Source organism: Canis lupus (genome assembly GCF_048164855.1).
Source record: "Canis lupus baileyi chromosome 5 unlocalized genomic scaffold, mCanLup2.hap1 SUPER_5_unloc_8, whole genome shotgun sequence".
NCBI classification, from domain to species: Eukaryota; Metazoa; Chordata; class Mammalia; order Carnivora; family Canidae; genus Canis; species Canis lupus.
Window position 1 is genome coordinate 60,089 of NW_027326415.1, and position 10,392 is coordinate 70,480.

General features: G+C 40.8%; 1 long non-coding RNA gene across 1 annotated transcript in view; it reads right to left on the reverse strand.

Moving 5' to 3' along the window:
• Positions 1-858: 858 nt before the first annotated feature.
• Positions 859-10,392, reverse strand: part of LOC140629464 (uncharacterized) — a 64,677-nt gene continuing 55,143 nt past the window's right edge. The window contains exon 5 of the long non-coding RNA XR_012027301.1: positions 859-1,964. This is a non-coding gene — a long non-coding RNA (uncharacterized lncRNA). The remainder of the gene's footprint in view (positions 1,965-10,392) is intronic.

Below are 10,392 nucleotides of genomic sequence, written 5' to 3' on the forward strand. Positions count from 1 at the left end.
GAGAGAGAGAAAGATGCAGAGACACAAGCAGACTGCATGCAAGGAGCCTGATGCGGGACTTGAACCTGGGAATCCAGGATCACACCCTGAGCCAAAGGCAGGTGCCCAACCACTGAGCCACACAGGCGTCCCTATTAGTTTCCTTTGATGGTCTCATATTTACTTGGATTTTGTTATCTTTGATTTCTTACATTGGTATCTGCACACTTGAATAATTTGGCTCCTCTTCTAGACTCTATAGATTTGCTTTGGCAGAGATAGATCTTCAATAGTCACCTCAGTTTAGGTCACTGGGCAGGTGGTACCCGCTATTATGGTCTAGTTTTTGGCAAGGCAACTTTCCAAGCTCTAAGTTTGGGTATAGGGAAAGAGGTGGAAATCTGTAGGATGGGCCCCCCCCAGTTGCATGAATTTTCCATCTGGCTTACTAGATGGTCTGAACTGGGTACTATATTTAGTAGACAGAGCTGTAAATTCATTTCCCTTCACTAGCAGGGGAGGACCCAGTGTCCGCATGGCTCATTTGAGGGTACCTGAATCAACACAAGAGTGTGCACTGAATTTCTTGGTCATCTGCTCTGCAGATGTAGAAAGCCATGGGCTGTTCTCTCTTTTCAAGTGCAGCTAGAAGCAGAGCTTTTGGATGGCCTGTACAGCAGCTCCCCATGTGGTCTTGTTAAGTTCCCAGGTCACAAAAGCTGAAGGCTATATTAATATAATTGGGGCCATGAATTAGTTTCTCTGCCCAGGAGCAGTGGGAGGGGCACCTTTAAAGGCAATAAAGCTCTTTGTGTGTTATCTTATCCTGACCTGTGTCCCAAGTTCCCTGGCCAAATATGAGCCACTGGCTTTGTTCTGCTCACTGTTGTATATGCCTGTCTGTCTCTTGGCTACAGTATTGCTGGCTTTTTGTAGCTCCCTTTTTTCACCAGCCCTTCTGGTCAGGTGGGGCTGGGAGATGCTATCCTCAGTGGTGGGGCTGTTTTAGTTCCCTTTTCTGAATGGGATGGAGAGGTGCTGCTCCAGGCTTCTCTGCTTTTCTGTCTTTTGACTCAGTAAGAGCCAGAAGCTACTCTCTACCTTGGCTATGAGTTAATTCCTCTGCCTAGGTACAGCAGGCCACCCCTCGACACCTGGTACTGGCTTTGCTCTAGACAGTTAGCTCTGCCTTTCTGCTTATTGGCTTACACATTGTTGGTTACAGAGCTTCCAGATATCCTTGCCAGCCCTTCTGGTCAGATGGGGCCTGGGAGCCACAGTGGGTGTGGCTGTGTTTCAGGTTACTTGCTTGGGTGGGGTTGGGAGGGGTGCCTCCTGGCCTTGCTCACATGTTCCCCAAACGAGTTTTTCTTATGGGTGAGGCCATGATGCACCCTCAGCCTTCGCTGTGAATTAATTCCCCTGCCTGGGTGCAGCAGGGGAATTTTTCATACCCTGTACTGGCTTTGCCTCGGGGACTGTCCGAACCACCCACACACCTCTTGGTTGGAGTATTGCTGAGCTATACAGCTTTTAGGTTTTCTTGTCAGTGCCCTCTGGCAAGATGGACCAGAAGACAGTTTCCCCAGCAAATGGAGCTACAACTTCTTGCTTGGATACAGTTTCTAGAGTCAGCAAAACTTGTATGAGAACCCAAATCAAGCAGATATGTACTCCAGTGAGTTCTCTGGTCACAGTTTGTCCCAGACTTGGTTCTGGTGATGAGCAAAGCTGCTGGTTGGGGCCACTACTTGGATTACTAATCACTTAGGGAGTTGTAGTCATGAATTGCATCTGCCAAGATCTGTGTGTTGGTTATTGCAAGCCTCACAGTTTCCCCTGCAATTCTCATGGCACGAGACCAGAGTAGGGGCTCTCATGAAGTAATCTGTAGTGGTGGTGGTGCTGATTGTCCCCTTGAGTTCTCTTCTTTTGGGGGGAACTGGAGGTTCAGGGAAGACCTTTCCATGTGGTGTTGCTCCTGTCTGGGAGAAAGACAAAGTAGTCAGAATGGAGTTGCTTCTCTTACGCTTCTAATACAGTCTATCTTGGTCTCTGTGATGCAGGGGATGTTTCAGGATCATCTCTATTCTAGGATTTTCTCAGCTGTGTCTTGTTCATCAGTAGTTGTTTTTCTGAAGGGGAATAAAGCAGAAATGACCTATGTCAGCATCTTGGTGATGCCACTGTCTCTTAAATTTTCAGAGTTAGCAAGAATCTAAATTTATCTTCTTTGGGATACACACATACATACACTATATATTTTGGGCTATATATACACATACATAAATTGTGATATATGTATACACATATTTCCATATATGTATATATGGAAATATAAATTAACTCAGGCTCATCAGGATCTCATAATTATATTTGGATTGTGAAATTTCATTAATTTAACATGTTAATTAACATGTTAATAATGGTAGTCATGACTATATTTGATTAGGTTAGTTTAAACAGATAGCTTCATATCTTAAGATCAACTGATTAGTAGCCTTAGTTACATTGGCAAAACTCCTTTGCCATGTAACATAACTTAATAATATTATAACAGCAGGGGTTGGAGAGCATGAGGGCTATGTTACAAATCTGCTTACTGTAATTTAATCGCTGGTCCCTGTGATTCCTCTCATATACAAAACGCATTCAACTTTTCCCATGATTTCCAAGGACCTCACTCCATTATAGCCACAATAAAAAGCCCAAATCTTCAATTAAATCTAGTCTCTCTGTAAGTCTAGAAATCATCACGCAAATTATCAGGTAAATGTAGTATATCTCCTAGACACAATTCCTTCCATCTGTTGACCTGTGAAATTAACTATAGAAGTTATCTGCTTCCAAAATTCTTAACATATAATCATAAGATTGACATCAGGATAACACCTGACATTTTAGTTAAAAAAGAGAAGGAGAATGGAAGGTAGAAAAAGAAGTCATTGGTTCAAAGCAGTTTTTTTTTTTAATTTTTATTTATTTATGATAGGTACACAGTGAGAGAGAGAGGCAGAGACACAGGCAGAGGGAGAAGCAGGCTCCATGCACCGGGAGCCTGACGTGGGATTCGATCCCGGATCTCCAGGATCGCGCCCTGGGCCAAAGGCAGGCGCCAAACCACTGCGCCATCCAGGGATCCCGGTTCAAAGCAGTTTTGAAATGTAGCTGGGAAAACTTGAGCTGGAGTTCTTTAATTTGGTTGTTAGATATGGGTTCTTACTTCTGTTGTCTGGACTCTTGGTTCCACCTTCTGAGTCATTCTCCCTTTTGCATGAAAAGTAGTATGTGTTTTCTTAGCAGTAACTAGAACCCCTAATCTGCAACCATCTTCCTTTTTTAGCTACTTCCTACCATTTTTAGCTCTCTTCTTGTGTTTCTACCATTCCATCAATATACCAGTGTTACCAGTACCTACAATCTGCTGATCATACCAACACTTCAGTGTCTCTCATCCTTTCATATCTGACTTCCCTTCTTAGGCAGTTTAAATTCCATTGCTTCATATTGGAATGACTGCCTTACGTCGACCTTCAACTTCCTTGTTGTCCTTTGATAGTCACTAAAGCACTAACAGATTTTCATAAAAAGGTTTATTTATTCATTCATGAGAGACACAAAGGGACAGAGAGAGAGGGAGAGACAGGCTCCCTGCAGGGAGCCTGATGTGGGACTCGATCCTGGGTCTCCAGGATCACACTCTGGGCTGAAGGCAGTGCTAAACTGCTGAGCCACCTGAGCTGCCCAGCACTAACAGATTACCTGTGCCTCTCAGCCCCCTCAGCTGCCCAGCTGAATGTGGCTGGGGAAGAAAACAAAGCAGTGTTGTTTGTCCTCACTGTATATGGATGATCACTGCCTTAATTTTGTTCTTGTACTTCCGAGGAATCATTGTATTTCTCTACTCCATTCACTCACCCATTTACCTCAGGGTATAGCACATTTTTCTCCTGTCTTTAATATCCATCTTCAGTGTTCGTGTCCCTAGCCTCAGCTGATGATCTTATATCTTATTTCACTGAGAAAATAGGAACAATCAGAAAGATTTTAGTAAGCTCCAACAAGCCTTCGACCTATCTACAAACTCTCTTTTCTCCTTTATCCTGGATAAACTGTCCATGCTCCCAGCAATTGTCACCCCTTTCTCCTGTAAGTAGAACCCATGCCTGCCTGACATGACTCCAGAGACTTTTCTATTGGCCTAAAGACAGTTTTTGTATCTCACATCTTAAAAAAAATGTTTTTCTCTCCATCCTAATTCTTCCTCAGCTATCACATCATTTTCCCCTTTTCTTTACAAAATATATACCTAAAAATAATTATATATATTGCCTTTAGCTTTTATCTTTAGAATTTCTTTTTAATTCACTTTAGTGAGGGCTTTGCTGTTACCATCAAGCAGACACTGTTCTCATCAAAGTCACCAGTGATTTAGATCCAGGGGTCTCTTCTCAACCTTCATCAAACCTATCACCAGCTTTTGACATTGATAGTTTAATAGCTACTTGACTTGATGTCCTTGACATTAGGAATCACTCTTAATCTTTCTCTTATTTTTGTGCCTTATTCTTGCCACTTTGATTATTTTCTGATTTATATCTCCAGCCTGAAATTTTCACCTGAGGTACAGACTGATTAATATATCTACGTCTCTGCTAGACATGATTACTTGAATACCTAACAATTTCTTAAATATAGCATGTCCAAAACATAGGTCCTGTTTCCCCCCTCACCCAAAACCTACTTCTTCACAGTCTTCTCCATTTCATAAATGCTGTTTCCATTGTTTCATTTTTTAAAAATATTTTTAATTGAAGTTTGATTTGCTAACATATAACTCCCAGTGCTCATCCTGTCAAGTGCCCCCCTCAGTGTCCATCACCCAGTCACCCCATCCCCCGACCTGTCTCCCCTTCCACTACCCCTCGTTCATTTCCAATACTTAGGAGTCTCTCATGTTCTGTCTCCCTCTCTGATATTTCCCACTCATTTTCCCTCCTCTCCCCTATAATCCCGTTCACTATTTCTTATATTCCCTGAATGAATGAAACCATATAATGTTTGTCCTCCTCTGATTGACTTTCCTCACTCAGCATAACACCATCCCATTCCATCCACGTTGAAGCAAATGATATTCATCCTTTCTAATGGCTGAGTAATATTCCATCGTATACATAGACCACATCTTCTTTATCCATTCATCTTTTGATGGACACCGAAGTTCCTTCCACAGTCTGGCTATTGTGGACATTGCTGCTAGAAACATCGGGGTGCAAGTGTCTCGGTTTTTCACTGCATCTGTGTCTTTGGGGTAAATCTCCAGCAGTGCAATTGCTGGGTCATAGGACAGTTCTATTTTTAACTCTTTGAGGAACCTCCACACAGTTTTCCAGAGTGGCTGCACCAGTTCACATTCCACCAACAATGCAAGAGGGTTCCCCTTTCTCCACATCCTCTCGAACATTTGTTGTTTCCTGCCTTGTTAATTTTCACCATTCTCACTGCTTTGAGGTGGTATCTCATTGTGGTTTTGAATTGTATTTCCCTGATGGCAAGTGATGCAGAGCATTTTCCATGTGCTTGTGGGCCATGTCTTTGTCTTCTTTTTTTTTTAATTTTTTTAATTTATTTATGATAGGCACACAGTGAGAGAGAGAGAGAGGCAGAGACACAGGCAGAGGGAGAAGCAGGCTCCATGCACCAGGAGCCCGACGCAGGATTCGATCCCGGATCTCCAGGATCGCGCCCTGGGCCAAAGGCAGGCGTGAAACCGCTGCGCCACCCAGGGATCCCCATGTCTTTGTCTTCTTTGGTGAGATTTCTGTTCATGTCTTTTGCCCATTTCATGATTGGATTGTTTGTTGTTTTGCTGTTGAGGTTAATAAGTTCTTTATATATTTTGGATACTAGCCCTTTATCTGATATGTCATTTGCAAATACCTTCTCCCATTCTGTAGGTTGTCATTTAGTTTTGTTGACTGTTTCTTTTGCTGTGCAGAAGCTTTTTATCTTGATGAAGTCCCAGTAATTCATTTTTGCTTTTGTTTCCCTTCCCTTCATAGATGTATCTTGCAAGAAGTTGCTGTGGCCAAGTTCAAAAAGGGTGTTGCCTGTGTTCTCCTCTAGGATTTTGATGAATTCTAATATCATATTTAGATCTTTTAACCATTTTGAATTTATCTTTGTGTATGATTTAAGAGAATGGTCTAGTTTCATTCTTTTGCATGTGGCTGTCCAATTTTCCCAGCACCATTTATTGAAGAGAATTTAATGAAGACCTTCATTTTTCCAGTGGATAATCTTTCCTGCTTTGGTAATTATTAGTTGACCAGAGAGTTGAGGGCCCATTTCTGGGTTCTCTATTCTGTTCCATTGATCTATGTGTCTGTTTTTGTGCCAGTACCACACTGTCTTGATGACCACAGGTTTGTAGTACAAGCTGAAATCTGGCATTGTGTTGCCCCTGGCTTTGGTTTTCTTTTTCAATATTCCCCTGGCTATTCGGGATCTTTTCTGATTCCACACAAGCCTTAAGATGAATTGTTCCAACACAGGGAAGAAAGTCCATGGTATTTTTTTTTATTCATAGAGATGCAGAGAGAGAGAGAGAGAGAGGCAGAGACACAGGCAGAGGGAGAAGCAGGCTCCATGCAGAGAGCCTGAGGTGGGACTCGATCCAGGGTCTCCAGATCAGGCCCCGGGCCGCAGGCAGCGCTAAACTTCTGTGCCACCGGGGCTGCCCAGTCCATGGTATTTTGATAGGGATTGCATTGAACATGTAAATTGCCCTGGATAGCATAGACATTTTCACAATATTAATTCTTCCAATCCATGAGCACGGAATATTTTTCCATCTCTTTGTGTCTTCCTCAATATCTTTCAGAAGTATTTTGTAGTTTTTAGGGTATAGATCCTTTACCTCTTTAGTTAGGTTTATTGCTAGTATCTTATGCTTTTGGGTGTAATTGTAAGGGTTTGATTCCTTAATTTCTCTTTTTTCAGTCTCATTGTTAGTGTATAGAAATGCCACTGACTTCTGGGCATTGATTTTGATCCTGCCACACTGCCAAATTGCTGTATGAGTTCTAGAAATCTTGGGGTGGAGGCTTTTGGGTTTTTTACGTACAGTATCATGTCATCTGCAAAGACGGAGAGTTTGGCTTCTTTTTGCCAATTTGAAAGCCTTTTATTTCTTTCTGTCATCTGATTGCTAAGGCTAGGACTTCTAATAATATGTTGAGTAGCAGTGGTGAGAGTGGACATCCCTGTCTTGTTCCTGATCTTACGGGAAAGGCTCTCAGTGTTTCCCCATTGAGAATGATATTTGCTGTGGGCTTTTGTAGATGACTTTTAAGATGCTGAGGAATGTTCCCTCTATCCCTGCACTCTGAAGGGTTTTGTTCAGGAATGGATGCTGTATTTTGTCAAATGCTTTCTCTGCATCTATTGAGAGGATCATATTGTTCTTGTTTTTTCTCTTGTTGATATGATCTATCATGTTGATTGCTTTACGAGTGTTGAACCAGTCATACATCCGGGGGATAAATCCCACTTGGTCATAGCGAATAATCTTCTTAATGTATTGTTGGATCCTATTGGCTAGTATCTTGTCGAGAATTTTTGCATCTGAGTTCATCAGTGGTATTGGTGTAAAATTCTCCTTTTTGGTGGGCTCTTTTGTTTTGGAATTAAGGTGATGCTGGCCTCATAGAATGATTTTGGAAGTATTCCATCCCTTTCTATCTTTTGGAACAGCTTTAGTAGAATAGGTATTGTTTCTTCTTAAACATTTGATAGAATTCCCATGGGAAGCCATCTGGCCCTGGACTTTTGTGTCTTGGGAGGTTTTTGATGACTGCTTCAATTTCCTCTCTGGTTATTGGCCTGTTCAGGTTTTCTATTTCTTCCTGTTCCAGTTTTGGTAACTTGTGGTGTTCTAGAAATGCGTCCATTTCTTCTAGATTGCCTAATTTATTGGCATATAGCTGCTCATAATACGTTTTTAAAATTGTATATATTTCATTGGTATTGATTGTGATTTCTCCCCTTTCATTCATGATTTTATAATTGGAATATTTTCTAATTTCTTTTGAATGAGGCTGACTAATGGTTTATCTGTCTTATGAATTCTTTCAAAGAACCGACTCCTGGTTTTTTTGATCTGTTCTACAGCTCTTCTGGTCTCTATTTCGTTGAGTTCTACTCAGATCTTTATTAACTCTCTTCTTCTGCTGGGTGTAGGTTTTATTTGCTGTTCTTTCTCCAGTTCCTTTAGGTGCAAGATTAGTATGTGTATTTGAATTTTTTCCAATTTCTTGAGGGAGGCTTGTATTGTGATGTAGTTCCCTCTTAGGACTGCTTTTGCTGTATCCCAAAGATTTTGAAAGGTTGTGTCTTCGTTTTCATTAGTTTCATGAATTTTTTAATTCTTCTCTAATTTCCTGGTTGACCCTTTCATCTTTTGGCACGGTACTCTTTAACCTCCATGTGTTTGAGTTTCTTCCAAATATCTCCTTGTGATTGAGTTCTAGTTTCAAAGCATTGTGGTCTGAAAGTATGCAGGGGACAATCTCAATCTTTTGGTATTGGCTGAGACCCGATTTGTGACCCCGTATGTGGTTTATTCTGGAGAAAGTTTCACATGCACTTAAGGAGAATGTGTATTCAGTTGCATTGGGATGCAAAATTCTGTATATATAGGTGAAATTTGGTCCAGTGTATCATTTAAGGCCCTTGTTTCTTTGGTGATGTTGTGCTTAGAAGATCTGTCATTTGCAGAAAGTGCCATGTTAAAGCCTCCCACTATTAGTGTATTATCTAAGTGTGTCTTTATTTCGGTTATTAATTGACTGATATACTTGGCAGCTCCCACATTAGGGGCATAAATATTCATGATTGATAGGTATTCTTGTTTGATAGACACTTTAAGTATGATACAGTGTCCCTCTTCATCTCTTATTACAGTCTTTCGGATAAACTTTAATTTATCTGATGTGAGGATTGCTACCCCTGCTTTCTTTTGAGGACCATTTGAATGGTAACTTGTTCTCCACCCTTTCATTTTCAGACTGGATGTGTCCTTAGCTCTCAAATGAGTCTCCTGTAGACAGCAAATAGATGGGTTTTTTAATTTTATTTTTTTTCCAGGCCGAAGCCCTGTGTCTTTTGATGGAATCATTTAGCCCATTCATGTTCAGAGAAACTATTGAAAGATATGAATATAGTGTCACCGTAATACCTATTCAGTCTCTGTTTTTAGGGATTATTTATTTGGGTGTCCTCTTCTTTTTACAGTGTTCCCCTTAATATTTCTTGCAGAGCTGGTTTTGTGGTCACATACTCTTTCAGTTTTTGCCTATCTTGGAAGCTCTTTATCTCTCCTCCTGTTTGGAATGGCAGCCTTGCTGAATAAATATTTTTGGCTGCATGTTCTTCTCATTTAGTACCATGAATATATTCTGTCAGCCCTTTCTGGCCTGCCAGGTCTCTGTGGAGAGGTCTGCTGTTAATCTGATATTTCTCCCCATATAAGTTAAGAATCTCTTGTCTCTGGCTGCTTTAAGGATTTTCTGTTTATTTTTGGAATTTGCAAGTTTCGCTATTAAATGTCAAGGTGTTGAACAGTTTTTATTGATTTTGGGGGGTGACCTCTCTATTTCCTGGCTCTAAATGCCTGTTTCCCTCCCCAAATTAGGGAAGTTCTCAGCTATTATTTGTTTAAATATACTTTCTGGTTCTCTCTCCCTCTTGGCGTCTTCTGGAACCCCAGTTGTTTCCTGAGGCTGTCACTTATTTCCCTTAACCTTTCCCCATGGTTTTTAAATTGTTTTTCTCTTTTTTCCTCAGCTTTCTTCCTTGCTATCACCTTGTCTTCTATGTTACTCACTCTCCCCCCCTCATTAACCCTAGCTGTTAGGACATCAGTTTGGCTAGCATCTCATTTAATTTATTTTTAATTCCAACCTGATTAGAGCTAAATTCTGTAGTAACAAAGTCTCTAGAGTCCTTTATGCTTTTTTTCCCCAGAGCCACCAGGAGCTTTATAATTGGGCTTCTGAATTGGCTTTCTGATATCAAATTGTAACCCATTTTCTGTAACTCTGTTACAGAGAGTACTGTTTCGCTTCTTTCTTTTGTGGTTAATTCTTCTAGTCATTTTGTTCAGTGCACAGTGGCTGTGTGAACGGGCTGAGTCAGGAATATCAGTCACGACCTAAGTAAATTTCACCGTAGATGATTCTGATGAGGTCAGAGACCAGAAAATGAAAACGAAGATGAGAACAAAATTAAAGGAAAGGGCCACTAAAGTGAAAAATAAATTTTTAAACAAAGCAATAAAAGATAAAAGGCCAAAAATACCATAGAAGAAGGAAAAAGTAAAAAAATAAAATAAAATAAAACAAAACAAAAAAC